At 49.2% G+C, this 14,787-nt stretch overlaps 1 pseudogene; it reads left to right on the forward strand.

Moving 5' to 3' along the window:
• LOC149336299 (calcium-activated chloride channel regulator 1-like) overlaps nucleotides 1-14,787 on the forward strand; it is a 140,998-nt pseudogene that overhangs the window by 107,923 nt on the left and 18,288 nt on the right.

Below are 14,787 nucleotides of genomic sequence, written 5' to 3' on the forward strand. Positions count from 1 at the left end.
CGTACTTTATCTCCATAATTTGCTCCTTCACATTCAGCTTCGTTAGTTTTGTCTCTTCATGCTAATAATGGACATCAAATATTGTAAACAACTTTATGAAGTGAGTAATCATTTGTTCGTTTTTTTTGCATTCACGCATCAAATTTACTTTTCACAACGATTCTTGATCTGTAAACGTTCGGGAAATCAAGAATTTTCTGGTAGAGGCCTCTACAACCCTGAGCCTTTCGGTGCTCGACTGTACCGTGTTCCTTAACGTATGGCTGTTGCAGCTATACACCCCGAAGACGTTAAATGAATTGGCTGTTTCCGAAGTAAGAGCGATCCAGCGTGGAGCTAAAGACGAAAACGAGCGTTTGAAACTTCTTTGTTTTGTTGACGGGTGTAAGGAACAAAGTTACCGTCGGCTTCTAACAGATGAATTTCTCGTGTCCACCTGTACAGAATATACGCCGACCTTCACTGCACCTAGTTTTCCTTCCTCCTTTTTTCTTCATTTATGCGTGACGTCTACTTCCACTTCCGAGGTTGACTGCGTTCAGTTCATGCTGCGCGGCGTTTTCTTTCCGCAACAGCTGCTGGATGCCGACGAAGAGTTCACGAGTTCGCTTGAGAGGCAGTTCCAAGTGGACGCCGCCGTCGGTAACTCGACAGTGGAGCACGTGAAGCGAAACAGCCCCGGTAACATGCGAATCCACGCCAGCCTCATCGACCCCAGCAGGAAGCCGTGCCAGGGTTGCCAGGAAACTGCGAGCGGGGACGAATTAGCCATCGCCATACCGAGTCCAGCAATGGTAAGTGGCCGGTTAATTCCCAATGTAGGCTCCTGACATTTTAGAAGGCGCCTATAATACGACCAAGCAGCCCATCACTACTGCATATATGTGCCAATGTATGGATGGATGCCATGATGATTCTATTTAAAACGGCATTGTGGGACTTCGAATATTTTGTTTTTCTTTCAGTCTTATAGGCCGCGTAAAAAAATCTGGAATCCAACGTTTCGTTTTGCTACTGCTTTAATTTAAACTAAATAAGTAATAATTTAGATACTAAACATAAGTTAGAAGAACGTAGAACACACAGCCACATGTTGCCGGTGAGATTTCTTCCAAATTGCCTTCTCATGTCACGTACGGTGGTCCACCGACTAATATTAATACTAAGGGGGAGCTAAGAAAAAGAATTGGAAAAAGAATGGTGTTCCAGCCTGTCCAACTAAGTATAACGGGCTTAATACAATATGAAGTAAAAAGTTACAAATAATAAAAAGGAATTTCGCATAGCAGTAAAGGAAATAAAAATGAAAAAAGAAATTTTTTTTGTAGTGCTGAAGTCGAAGCTATTGGAATGATTGTGAACGGAGTTATTGCTTACTGAAGGAAAATAATAACTCTAGGAGATATACTTACAATAATATTAGTAGAATAGCACCTTAACAATAATTATAACTAATAGATATAATAATAATAATAAAATGAGGAGATATATAATATTTTTTGGAGATATAGTAACTCCAGCAAGTATAAAATTAGGAGATGTAATCAGCATGATGGGAAGGCTAGCCTTCAGTATGTTCTTTACTGGTGGGCAGATAATGAATTTCAAGGAGATGGAGGGATAATGATAATTTATAATCGTAGCTCTTGTTTCTATCTCTTGCGGCATTGGGGACATTTGAGTGGACATTGGGGACATTGAGTGGAATGCTCTATGTTTCGGCTGCGAATTGTGTGGTTGTAAGCTTTGTTGCGTCAATTAATTCTATATGGGTCGTTGTTGTTTTGAGAAATGTTTGAAGCTACGTTTGTGATATAGAAGGCTTATGTCAAGGTGGTCTAAGAGTTTGAGGTGGTTACCATCGGTAAATGCGGAAATAGTCTTGTATCTGTTTTGAGAATGGGGATGTTTTGTTAGTTTATTGTGAATTACTATGTTAGGGTCACCCTGTTGTCACCCAACTTCGCGCAGTTTTATCGTGAAGTTCCCAGACACCCTTAGAGCGTGTGGGGGTAATGGTCTGGGACTGAGAGATTCCCTCGACTCAGCGTAGCAAGCTCAGCGGAGACCAGCTGCGAAGTGAGAAGAAGTTTTTGGTCGTTTGGTGCACAGCTTTCGCCGGTCGCAAGCCAAAGAATGGGTCGCAGCCAAAGGTTCACAAAAAAAAACTGTTTGCAGAGCTAAGAGACTTTACAGACGATTTCACGATCACTAGTACAAACACTTACAAAGTGATTACCAAAACAATGCGACTCGTGCAAATTTACACTCGAGAGATATTAGAATACAATGTAAATATTGCCCCTAAAGTGCACTAACACAAGAGAGAGAGGCAATCAAACAAAACACAATTTGTTCACCGGGCACTGCGACAGTCCGACGACCAGAGGTCCACTACGATGCCGTCCCGCAGACTGGCGCAAGCTGCCTCGTTGGTCCGTGGCTGGGCGAGTGGTGTTCTCCCGGGAGTCGAACGGGCGCGCTTCTCTGGAGCTTAGACGGCGGCTCGGATTAAATTGACAGCGGTCAACGCCCTACTTATATAGGCTTGGTCCATGTCTGTTTGTTCTACGCGCCAAAGTAGGCGCGCACATCAGGAGTGTCGGCCGTGCAGTCTCCTTTTCCTTCTCGCGCCGGCCGCGCGTCCTCGATGGTCACAAGCCGGGAGTCACTTCGTGGAGCTTCTCGTAATTTCTGGCAGGGCGCCGTCGCCGATGTGCGAGCGAAGAGGAGGGGGACATGCCTTAGCGCACGCAAGGCGCTTTCCGTCAGCATCGCCTAGAAGCGGCTCCGACACTCTAGAAAAATCGACGTCGTGGCTTACTCGTTCCCTCCGGCGAGCCGTGGTGGAGGGGGAAGCCACACAAACACAAGGCTAGTCGCTCTCCAGGGGTTTCCTACTCCACCGTTTTACGACCCTCGCTGCCGAGATGCGTCCGCGCAGCGCTGTTTATTTTCTTTGCTTCAAAAGTGGGACGAATTTTGTGACACCTGTGTAAGCAATGACTTTTGACTTCGACCGTACTGGGAACTTGGAAGAATGCTAACGTTATCTTAATTCATAAGAAAGGGACGTCAGGGACTTGAATAATTAAAGACCGATCAGCTTACTGTCCGTTCCCTACAATGTATAAAGTAAAGTAATCGCTAATAGAGTCACGACAACTTCAGACTTCAATCAATCAAAGTATCAACCAGGCTTTCGTGAAAAATACTCGACAATAGAGCCTATTCCCGTTATCAATCAGGTGATAGAGAACTGAGTAGAATATAATAAATCCCTATATACAGCGTTTATTGATCACGAGAACGCATTTGACCCAATGGCAGCCTCAGTTGTCATGCCGGCATTGCAGAATCAGGGCATTAGAGAGTGTTATGTGAAAATATTGGAAGATATCTGTAATGATTGCACAGCTACCACAGTCCTTCATAATGTCAGGAATAAAATTTCAGTAAAGTAAGGTGTCTGGCAGGGAGACAATCTCGCCAATGCTATTCACCGCCTGTTTAAAGAAGGTATTCCAGGGCCTGAAAAGGGAACAATAAGAGATAAGAGTAAATGAAGAACACCTAAGTAATTCTCGATTCGTTGCTAAGTCACTGAGGACATGAACTGCAAAGCATGATCAATGATTTAAACACGCAAAGCAGAGCGGTGGCGCTAACAATTCACATGCAGAAAACCAAAGCATTTTTCATCAGTCTAGCAAGGGAACAGCACTTCACAATTGGTAGCCAGGTGCTGGAAGTAGTTAGAGAATGTCTACTTAGTGCAGGTAGTGACCGCTGATCCGGCTCTTGAGAGGGAAACAACTGGAAGAATAAGAATGGGGTGGAGCGGACATGGAAGGTTATCTCAGATCAGATCATGAATCGCAGTTTACCAATGTCCTGCAAGAGAAAAGTATGCAACAGCTGTATCTTACCGGTACTAAACTATGGGGCAGAAACGTGGAGGTTAATAAAGAGGGTTCAGCTTAAGTTAAGGGCACCGAAGGCAGCTATGGAAACAAAAATGATGGGTGTAACGTTAAGAGACTGGAAGCAGGCAGAGTGAGTAAGGGAACAATCGCGGATTAATGACATCCTAATCGGACTCAAGAGGAACAAATGGGCTTGGGCAGGCCATGTATTCCGAAGGGAAGGTAACCGATGGTAATCGAAGGGAAGAGTAGCGCACTCGACTACAAGGCAGGGCAAGCGTAGCAGAGGGCGGCAGAAAGTGAGATGGGCGGATAATATTAAGAAATTTGCGGTGACATGTTTTCCGCAGCTGGTAAAAATCAGGGTTAATTGGAGAGACATGGGAAAAGCCTTTGCACTGCAGTGGACGTAGTTAGGCTGCTGCTGCTGATGATGATGACGATGGTGTTGGGTATTCGTGCTTAATGACAGTTGTTAGTAGGCTTGACAAATATGGAGTCTAAATTCAAGAATGAAAGTGAAGTAGGATAAACGTGCTATTCGCATTGGACTTCGCATCAAGTGGATAGGTAAGGATACTACTTAAATCAAGGTGGTGGAGAATTTTCATAGTTATAGTAGTCAAATTCAATTACTGGTAAAGAGGGGTTTTATTTGTGGGCAGGTTTGAACACGCACGCACCCAGACGAGACACACACACACACCCACACACACACACACACACACACACACACACACACACACACACACACACACACACACACACACACACACACACACACACACACACACACACACACACACACACACACACACACACATACACACGCGCGCACACACACGCACGCTATTTTATCGTCCACTATTTACTAACACTATTTTATCGTCCTTTAACTGCTGTTCCATTTCCAACCATTTTGCTCCCTTTCTACCCCTTACTTTGTTTATATAACTGATTGGTTGGCTAGAATTCCTTTTTATAGTTTTCTTTCTTGTCCTCTGAGTGGCTACTTTGCTGGGCTCAGCCTTCATTATTACCCTTTCTTATTCGCCGCCAGCTAATCCTACTTACACAATCCCCGCCTTTCTACCCTTCCACTGATATTAATGCCACCTCGTCAGAACCAACACCTGTTCCACGCACATCCCTGTTTATTTATTCGACTTCGAAACCTTTCTCCAGGCTTGACTTCTTTATCTCCCGATTAGCACCAACCAAATCCTTGTCAGCCTGTTCGTAGCTTCCTAGCCCCTCCGGTAATGCAGTGTGCACACCACGATCTGCTCGTACTGTGCTGTTGCTTGCTATAGTTAACTTTCTTCGCTAATCTTTCCACCAATTGTGTAGTGTCAGTGGTGAGGACATCATTCAGTCCCGCTGGTACAATTACCACATTAACTGCCACATTCTGCGAAGAAGACGACTGATACTCGCCTGTCTCCATTTAACTGCTGCATTATGTAGAGTGTTTCACTTGACTTTACAAAATTTTTAAAAACAGGCTTTCCCCTTAGAAGAGCGCTTTTTTCGAGTTACGATTATCAGTGATGTAGTACACCACAATACAGCTTATACGTGCTATGTAGCAGGCTAGGTAACTAGTATTGAATAGTTAGTTTTTTAAGTATTATTGTTAGGCTCCTTGTTTATTGAAAGGCGTGTACCCCACCGTTAGTAATATAAATATCACTATTTAGAATTTCGAAAATGCGTCTCCCCTCCGCGCTGTGGCCCAACAAATTTTGGCCAATTCTCTAGTTACGTCACTGTAGAGGTTGCTTTGCCTGCAAGCTTCGCAAAAGCGCATGTATTTTGTCGCGATGCAGACAAAACTTGGTGGGTCACAGCGCCGATGGTTAGCGCGTTTTAGAAATTCTAAAAACATGTATAGATATTCCTTACGGTGGTATACACGCCTCTCAGTAATTAAGAAGCCTAACGATAATAGTTAGAGTTGAGAACTCAACACTAGTTAACCAGGATTCTGTTAGCCCGTCTTAGTTGCATTCTAATATACTATACCGCTGACAATGGTATGCTGAAAAATCGCTCTTCCAACTCAAAAAGAAAAAAATTTAAAATTATATTACGTCTTGGGTGAGACACCTTGTATATCCTGCACACGACCTCATGTTTGAGCCACCAGCGATAAGCATCTGGGTGTTCTCTCTCCCTCCCTCCTAACTTCGCTGCCTCCTGGTGTCACTGAGGAACTTTCTTTCTGTCCATCTGTTGGCTCTGACTTCGATCTCCTTTTTAGGTGTTTACTTGTTCCCTTCCTCTCCATAGCCTCCAGACTTCCTAGCTGCCACCTGTGAATACCTGTCCCTCTCCAAGCCAGCTTGGCCTACGCTGCGTTCGCCGCCCACGCAAGTGCAGGCCGCATCCACGAGGCTGGCGCGGGAATTTTTGTCCGCGCCAGCCTTTTGTGTCCGCCATTTTTTCTTCCATTTCTACACCTAGCGTTCTTTGTAGGGTGTTGACAGGTGCAGATAATGTGCAGTTTTCTTCGTCAACTCTGTCGGGGTGTGTACTTAATATGCAACACTTGCTCATAAACTCCCCAGAAAAAATGTCCCAGGATAATAGGTCCGCCGTGAAAGCGCCCTCTAAGAAAAAAAAAATCTCCCTAGCATTACAAAGCAAAGAAAATTACAAAGGCTTACGACACTTTTTTCGTGCCTACAAGGTTGGAACCTGGACACTGCACGTGACGAGTCCCAGCCCGGCCCCAATGAAGGTCAACGTCGGGGTGGAGACCGAACCAAGAGCAAAAAACGACGAACCGTTACAAATCGACTGCAGGATGCCGAGAACTGAAGTGAAAAAGTATAACCATGCGAAGTTCTGGGTCAAGGTCAAGAAGGGCTGGAAGCCGGTTCTGGATGCCGTGGTCACCGCCATAGTTCACCGCCCGACGAACGATCAACAGGCGATAAAAATCCGCCTTAAGGACGACGGAGTAGGTAAGAGCTATTGCTAGTATAGTAAGAAACATTCGGCCCTCTTCCACTGCGTAACGCTATCAACGGCTAAAAAGCTGGACTAACAATTGCTGTGCTCGGAACATGTACCGCGTCTTTTTGTCTCTCTTCTTTGTGGTGAGGCACACAAGAAAGTTGAACTGATTACCGAATACCTGAACTTTCCCTATATGTAAACTTGAAGGGAGTATTATCCTAGCGAAATATCAAAAAACGCGATAAAGAAGCAATACAAGACTATCGAATTTCTTCTTTTCATGTCAAATGTTTCTTTTAAATATCTAGCAACTGATTCTGGAAAGCCGGAGTTACATTTTGTGGTTTATTGAGATAACCAAAGTAACTGAATATTCTGATCCACCAAAAAAACACCGTTGCGTCAGTTACGTGGATGTTTCCTGTGTTGGTGTCCTCCTGCCTTTTTTCCTACTTTTCTTTTCTTTTTGCTCTATCTCATTAGTTCCTTCCTGCTTTCTCTCTCTTTGTTCCTTTCACATTCTCGCTTTCTTTCCATCGTTCTTTCCTCCACTGTCGTGTTTCCACCAATCCTTGTTCCTTCCGCTGTCTTGCTTTTTTCGATCCTTCTTACATCCGCTCTTGCGCTTTCTTCCATACTTCTTCCTTCCGCTCTCTGGCTTTCTTTTCATCCTTCTTCCTTCCACGCTCTCGCTTTATCTCCATCCTTCCCCCCTCCTCTCTCTCTCTCTCTTTCTTTCCATCCTTCTTCCTACCCCTACCTCGCTTTCTTTAAATCCTTCATCATGTGCGATTCCTGAACCTTTTCCAGACCCCGACTATATCGAAAATGACGGCGAATACACCGGCTTCTTCTGTCAGTTCGTAGGCAAGGGACGATACACCTACAAGGTGGAGGTCTCAAGCCAGAAAACGACACGTGTGCAGTACCTGTTGAGGCGCTCGGGTACCTTACTGAGCACGTCAGCCCTTGTTGCTACTACAGGTGAGTTTCCATGTACTTGGCACATTTATCCGTCGAGGCACTCACGTAAACTCAACTTGTACTAGTCAGTCAACTGCAGTGCTAGGTGCAATCACGCGGACTTCCTCCCAAGCTATGGAGAAGTACCTTCATTCAAGCACAATGCAATTCCGCGCGAACGCCGCCATTCGTGATGCACGAATGCAGAGGTGCAGTTGAAATTAAGACTGCAAAGGTGGAGTAATGTAACGTCGTTTTTGTTTTGTATGTATTGAATCCGTAGAAGGTGAATGTAAAGGTCGCCGAGGAGAGGACCGCGGTCACGTTTATTTGAAAGCTGACGGAGAGATGACAGCGGCAGAGCAGCGGCCGCAGCGTCTAACTGAGGACTAGGTCCAGAGCTTTCTCTACACGCGTGGTCGTCCAGTAGGCGACCGCGGTCGCGTTTTTTTTTTAAGGCTGATGGAGAGATGACAGCGGCAGAGCAGCGGCGGCAGCGTCCGACTGAGGCCGAGGTCCAGAGCTTTCTCTACTCGCGTGGTCGTCCAGTAGGCGACCGCGGTCACGTTTATTTGAAGGCTGACGGAGAGATGACAGCGGCAGAGCAGCGGCGGCAGCGTCCGACTGAGGCCGAGGTCCAGAGCTTTCTCTACACGCGTGGTCGTCCAGCAGGCGACTGCGGTCACGTTTATTGGATGGCAGACGGAGAGATGACAGCGGCAGACCAGTCGCGGCAGCGTGCGACTGAGGCCGAGGTCCAGAGCTTTCTCTACACGCGCGGTCGTCCAGTAGACGACCGCGGTCACGTTTTTTTTGAAGGCTGACAGAGAGATGACAGCGGCAGAGCAGCGGCGGCAGCGTCCGACTGAGGCCGAGGTCCATAGCTTTCTCTACACGCGTGGTAGTCCAGTAGGCGACCGCGGTCACGTTTATTTGAAGGCTGACGAAGAGATGACAGCGGCAGAGCAGCGGCGGCAGCGTCCGACTGAGGCCGAGGTCCACAGCTTTCTCTACACGCGTGGTCGTCCAGTAGGCGACCGCGGTCACGTTTTTTTTGAAGGCTGACGGAGAGATGACAACGGCAGAGCAGCGGCGGCAGCGTCCGACCGAGGCCGAGGTCCAGAGCGTTCTCTACACGCGCGGTCGTCCAGCAGGCGACCGCGGTCACGTTTTTTTTTAAGGCTGACGGAGAGATGACAGCGGCAGAGCAGCGGCGGCAGCGTCCGACTGAGGCCGAGGCCCACAGCTTTCTCTACACGCGCGGTCGTCCAGCAGGCGACCGCGGTCACGTTTTTTTTAAAGGCTGACGGAGAGATGACAGCGGCAGAGCAGCGGCGGCAGCGTCCGACTGAGGCCGAGGTCCAGAGCTTTCTCTACACGCTTGGTCGTCCAGTAGGCGACTGCGGTAACGTTTATTTGAAGGCTGACGGAGAGATGACAGCGGCAGAGAAGCGGCGGCAGCGTCCGACTGAGGCCGAGGTCCAGAGTTTTGTCTACACGCGTGGTCGTCCAGTAGGCGACCGCGGTCACGTTTATTTGAAGGCTGACGGAGAGATGGCAGCGGCAGAACAGCGGCGGCAGCGTCCGACTGAGGCCGAGGTCCAGAGCTTTCTCTACACGCGCGGTCGTCCAGTAGGCGACCGCGGTCACTTTATTTGAAGGCTAACGGAGAGATGACAGCGGTAGAGCAGCGGCGGCAGCGTCCGACTGAGGCCGAGGTCCAGAGCTTTTTCTCCACGCGTGGTCGTCCAGTAGGTGACCGTGGTCGCGTTTTTTTTGAAGGCTAAAGGAGAAATGACAGCGGCAGAGAAGCGGCGGCAGCGTCCGATTGAGGCCGAGGTACAGAGCTTTCTCTACACTCGTGGTCGTCCAGTAGGCGACTGTGGTCACGTTTATCTGAAGGCTAACGGAGAGATGACAGCGGTAGAGCAGCGGCGGCAGCGTCCGACTGAGGCCGAGGTCCAGAGCTTTTTCTACACGCGTGGTCGTCCAGTAGGTGACCGTGGTCGCGTTTTTTTGAAGGCTGACGGAGAAATGACAGCGGCAGAGAAGCGGCGGCAGCGTCCGGCTGAGGCCGAGGTCCAGAGCTTTCTCTACACGCGTGGTCGTCCAGTAGGCGACCGCGGTCAGGTTTATTTGAAGGCTGACGGATAGATGACAGTGGCAGAGCAGCGTTGGCAGCGTCCGACTGAGGTCGAGGTCCACAGCTTTTTCTACACGCCTGGTCGTCCAGTTGGCGACCGCGGCCACGTTGATTTAAAGGCTGCACGATAGATGATAGCGGCAGAGCAGCGGCGGAAGCGTCCGACTGAGGCCGAGGTCCTGAGCGTTCTCTATTCGCGTGGCCACTGCTTCGTCTCTATTGCGCGCGACGAAACGGTGGCGCTACAGTGGCCGCCACCGAATGCGAACGATGAGTTTGTGCGAAAAGTACAGTAAACACGAAAGGAGAGGGTTGAACGAGAGAAAAATTTATGTGGTTTAACTCTGGTTACACCCGGTTGGTTGCGAAAGTTTAGCTTGCTTAGCTGCTTCTGATAATCGTCGTTTTCGCATACGTTCTTCTTGTTCCTGTGTTGCCTGGGCACGTTGTCCCGCTTGGCTTCATTCCGTTTATCTTGCCTAATCTCAGCTTCTTTATTGGATACAGCTCGTTTAGCTGCTTCGGCTTCTCGTCGTTTCCGCAGTCGTTCTTCTCGTTGCTCTTCCGTTTCTTTGGCACGTTGTAACCTCTTTATTGCATTCTTCCTAGCTGGCTTGGCTGTCGCCTTACTGTTAAACTCTTCAGAAGCAGTAGAGCAACTAAATTCAGATAGGGACTCTTCGTTGGTGAGTTCTTTGGCGAGACTCCTCAAGGAGCGCGGCACGACCGGCTGCTCCTGGCTGCGGTGGAGAGAGCAAGCTGACGTCACGCGTCACCATAGCATTAAAGAGGCTGACGTCACACCTTCTGTTAGCCGCGACGGCGGTTCCTCGAAGAGCAGGGGGTCCACGGACCACGCGACGAGCGGTTAGACCTGGCATAGTATTGCTTTCGCCATAAAATATAAACAGTCAAGTAAAGGCCGGCCAGTCAGATCGGTAGTCCGGGAAGGCCGTCGTGCGGGACAACAAAGCTCAGACGGTCGAGCCTGGCTGCTTCGCAAAGGGCGATGGAAGCAGAAAGGGGACGGTGATTTCAGAGGCAGCAGGCATGAAATGTCACCCATAAAGCGTCGACGGGACGGTTGGGAACTAGTGTTCAGGCCCACTGGGGGGTGGGGGGGGGGGGCTGCTGACAGTGCGCTCGAGGTTGGTCTCAAGATGGACCACGTCCAGATTTGTGGGCGACTGAAGTGCGTCACCACAGCCGTTGGTAAAAGGTGCCACTTGTGGTAGGAGGAACGGTAGAAGCGCAGCTGCGATGGCGCATGCGCTCGAGGCGGCGAAGCAACGGCAAGGCAGGCGAAGGCGGAGCGACCAACAGGCAGCGGTGATCTGATGGGAAAGTGGCGACCGTTTCGGTAGCAGGCAGCGTTGGTTGGAGGAGGAGGGCACAAGTCCAGCACGTGAGCGTCGGAGGCAACAGGACACGCTTGCGCTCCGACCACAGGCGGTGTTGGATGGGGCCCGCCCAAACGCGTCCATGTCGTAAGCATGCCACCACCTTCGGTGGCTGTCTCGTCCGTCGCGGAGGCAGTGACATGCGAAGCCCAGAGATGCCCAGGGAGCCGTGGTAAGCGTTGCGGGTTGCGCATTATTAGCGACAGGGCTCCGATGGGGTATGCAGGCGCGCCTCGCGATAGGTAGGACAGATGGGGGGCTCACCAGGAAAGCGCTTGAGCTGGCGGCCGAGCAAGTGGCGTCAGGCTGCTTTGAACACCGACGGGGAGCAAGAGGGGCCCACATTAGCGGTCTGGTCAGTCTTGAGATCAGGCGCTGGCATTGGGTCACGATTCTTTTCAGGCGAAGTGGGGCTGGAGGCAACCGCCATGCTTGTTACTGCTGTCATCGGGTTCGCCTTCGCTTCCTGCTCCTGATGACGATTGTGGCTGTGCGGATTTTTAGAGGGGCTGGGGGTGTGAAGCCAGCGGGCCGGCCGTGGCTTCAACTTCGCAGTAGAGGCCTGGAGAGCGGTTGTATTGTCGAGAGGGACGGCCGGGCCAGAGGCGCTGGGCAGGAGTGGCGGCGAGAGGCTGCTGAGGCGAGCCAGGTTCTGATGAAGGCGTGGGCGCGAGTGCGGCAGGCGGAGGGCCAGAGGCTGGCGACATCGAAAGCGGGTCCACTGCGTCGTACAGCGGCAACAGAACATAGTAGGCGCCGAAGTGCGCCAGTTGAGACGGCCGCACGCAGATCATCGTATGGCCGGCAGCCCAAGGCAGAGCAGGCGAGTCGGCGCAGAAGGTCGGGCGCGAGGATATCTCAGAGGACAGCGTGTTTGAACGGCTGCATAGTGATGCCGTTCATGTACAACGCAGCCTCGAACTGAGCAAACCACCCGCCAACACCCTAGGGCCGGAACACCTGAAGCGGCGGGTGGAAGCTTGGGTCCTGCCAGTACGCCATCGTGGAACGCCGCTGATGAAGAAGGGGCGGTTCGCCGTCTGACCCCGCAGTAGAAGGTCGATGTGGAGGTCACCCAGGAGGCTACTGCGGCCACGTTTATTTGAAGGCTGCCGGAGAGATGATAGCGGCAGAGCAGCGGCGGCAGCGTCCAGAGCGTTCTCTACTGCACGTGGCAACCGCTTCATCTTCATTGCGCGTGCCGAAATGTTGGCGCTACAAATCCTTATTCCCCGCCTCGACGAAAGGCTGATTCCATTATTAGCACGAGCGTGTCGCTGCTTGAGCTAATGACGAATGGCGAGAACGATCTGAGTAGGATAGATTCGTCTTGTTATCATGCCCATGTCTTTATTATTAGGCCTGAAGAATGAAGGGGGTGTCCAGCGGCGACCGGTGTTAAAGCTTGCTTGAATTCCTGTACCTTGTAAATGACTTGGATAAACAGCAATCACTTCAATTACAGCGCTTGATTCTCAGTAACACTAGCAATAGTGCAGCCTGTCTGTCGCATATATTTGGCCTGTCGCATTTCGGATACGTAATATGTGTGCGCGCACGAGTGAGCGACTGTAGGGGGTGCCTGTGTCGCTTAGACGCACTCGTGCATACGTATAAAGCCGCGCGGAATAGTACAGCGGCTTCTCCGATTGGGCCGACTTCCAGATGGGCGTGTAAGTAACGGGGTGGCTGGTATTTTCTCCTTCTATTATTTAAAGGCACAACTTCACTAACAGGTAACTTCAGCTCGAAGTCTTCATGTAGTTGGACTCATCGCGCATGCTAAGAGGTTTCTGCATTGGACTACTTATCCCAAGTGGCCAAATCGGATGTTGGCAGCGGCGGCAGCATTTGGATGGAGTCTGAATACGAAAAAACCTGGGTGCTGAGTGGAGTGTAGGCACGTTAAAAACCCGACGTGGTACAAATTATTCAGTTGCCCTCCTCTACGACTTCGCCCATATAAACCATGTGTCACATTGGAGCGTAAAGTCCATATTTCGTTAGATTCCTGCGTACAGTTGCGTGCCTGCAACAGCCGTCACTGGGCGACATGCCCCGACTTGTGCATGAAAGAGAGTTTCAGCTGACTGTACTTATCGTGGAAAACGACGTCGCCGAAATAATTCCTCCGGACATTTATGTAGATTGAAAAGGTACAGGTATCTCGCAGAGTGTTACTGGGCGCCGATGTAGTCTCTTGACAGGGGTTCTCAATCCTTGAACACACCTTTTCTGGCCGACTGTACCAACTATTGAGCGGATTGTATGCATCGCCACGCAGGGCGAGCGATGTGCGCTATCGGCTACAGTGGCGAATGGACATTCGGGATGGAATCGAATGCAGAGGGAATGTAGTGTCCCCGAGGGTTTGAAAGTCGGTGTAACCGCCTTGCAGAGGTCCCTTCCAAACTAAAACAAAGATAAAAAATAGATTGCGAGACTCTATACGGAATCGTATTCGCGTTTCGTTAGGGGTTGTGTGCCGTCGCCCTTATGCAACGCCAACGAGGAAAATACCCTTTTTGGCCCAGCTGACATAGCATTCATGAACTCTTCATTAACTTGTGTTTCATGAAAGGCGTGCTGCATAAAGTTAAGATTACTATCTAACCCAAAACAATCTCCAAATGTACCTCCTTCCCTGTCCCTGTAGCAGTACTTTTTAAGCTGCAATGCAACATTTTGACGCCCATATTGTGTTCACGTGGGCAGCAATACCCAGTGTAGATTCTAGTGGCTCGGATATGTACATTAAAATAACTGAAAGTAGGCAAAGTCCGATATATTTACCGTGCGTTTTCGCTTTTGTACGTCACACGTGCGCAGAAGTCTATAAGCATTAAGATTGGAAATGTTGATAAGCTTATTCCTGGAAAAGAAGTCTTTAGTGGAGTGTGTATTTTATGGTTATAAACAATTCCGAGAGCCCGCTTTTCAAGGACAGCTGACTTTTTTTTTTAGTCTGGTATATGCAGCGGCGCCCGAAACTAATGGGCAGTAGTTTAAATGTTTGCGAAACAATGCGTCATAAAGCAATTTTTACTTTTTTCAGGAGACAACTTCTTAAACGAGTAAAAAATCCGATGGCTTTGGCTGCTTTTAAAGCTACATAGGTTGTGTGGTCATCCCACAACATATTTTTGGTGAATATTACGCCAAGTGACCAAATGACCTTAATATTTCAATCTCTTCATAGTTATAAAATAAGGGAAGGAGATCACTGCACATTCTGTGTTTTCGGTGAAAAAGTATTGCTTTAGGTTTTACGGCATTTACGTAGAGAAGACTTTTACCACACCATATTTTTATTTTCTCTAAGAGCATATTCGCATTCCTTGTTAACGCTATTAGTATCGCCAGATAAAAACAAACTTGTATCGCCAGTGTT

Source organism: Amblyomma mixtum, chromosome 7, assembly GCF_055824585.1.
Source record: "Amblyomma mixtum isolate Tamu chromosome 7, ASM5582458v1, whole genome shotgun sequence".
In the NCBI taxonomy this organism is placed as follows: domain Eukaryota; kingdom Metazoa; phylum Arthropoda; class Arachnida; order Ixodida; family Ixodidae; genus Amblyomma; species Amblyomma mixtum.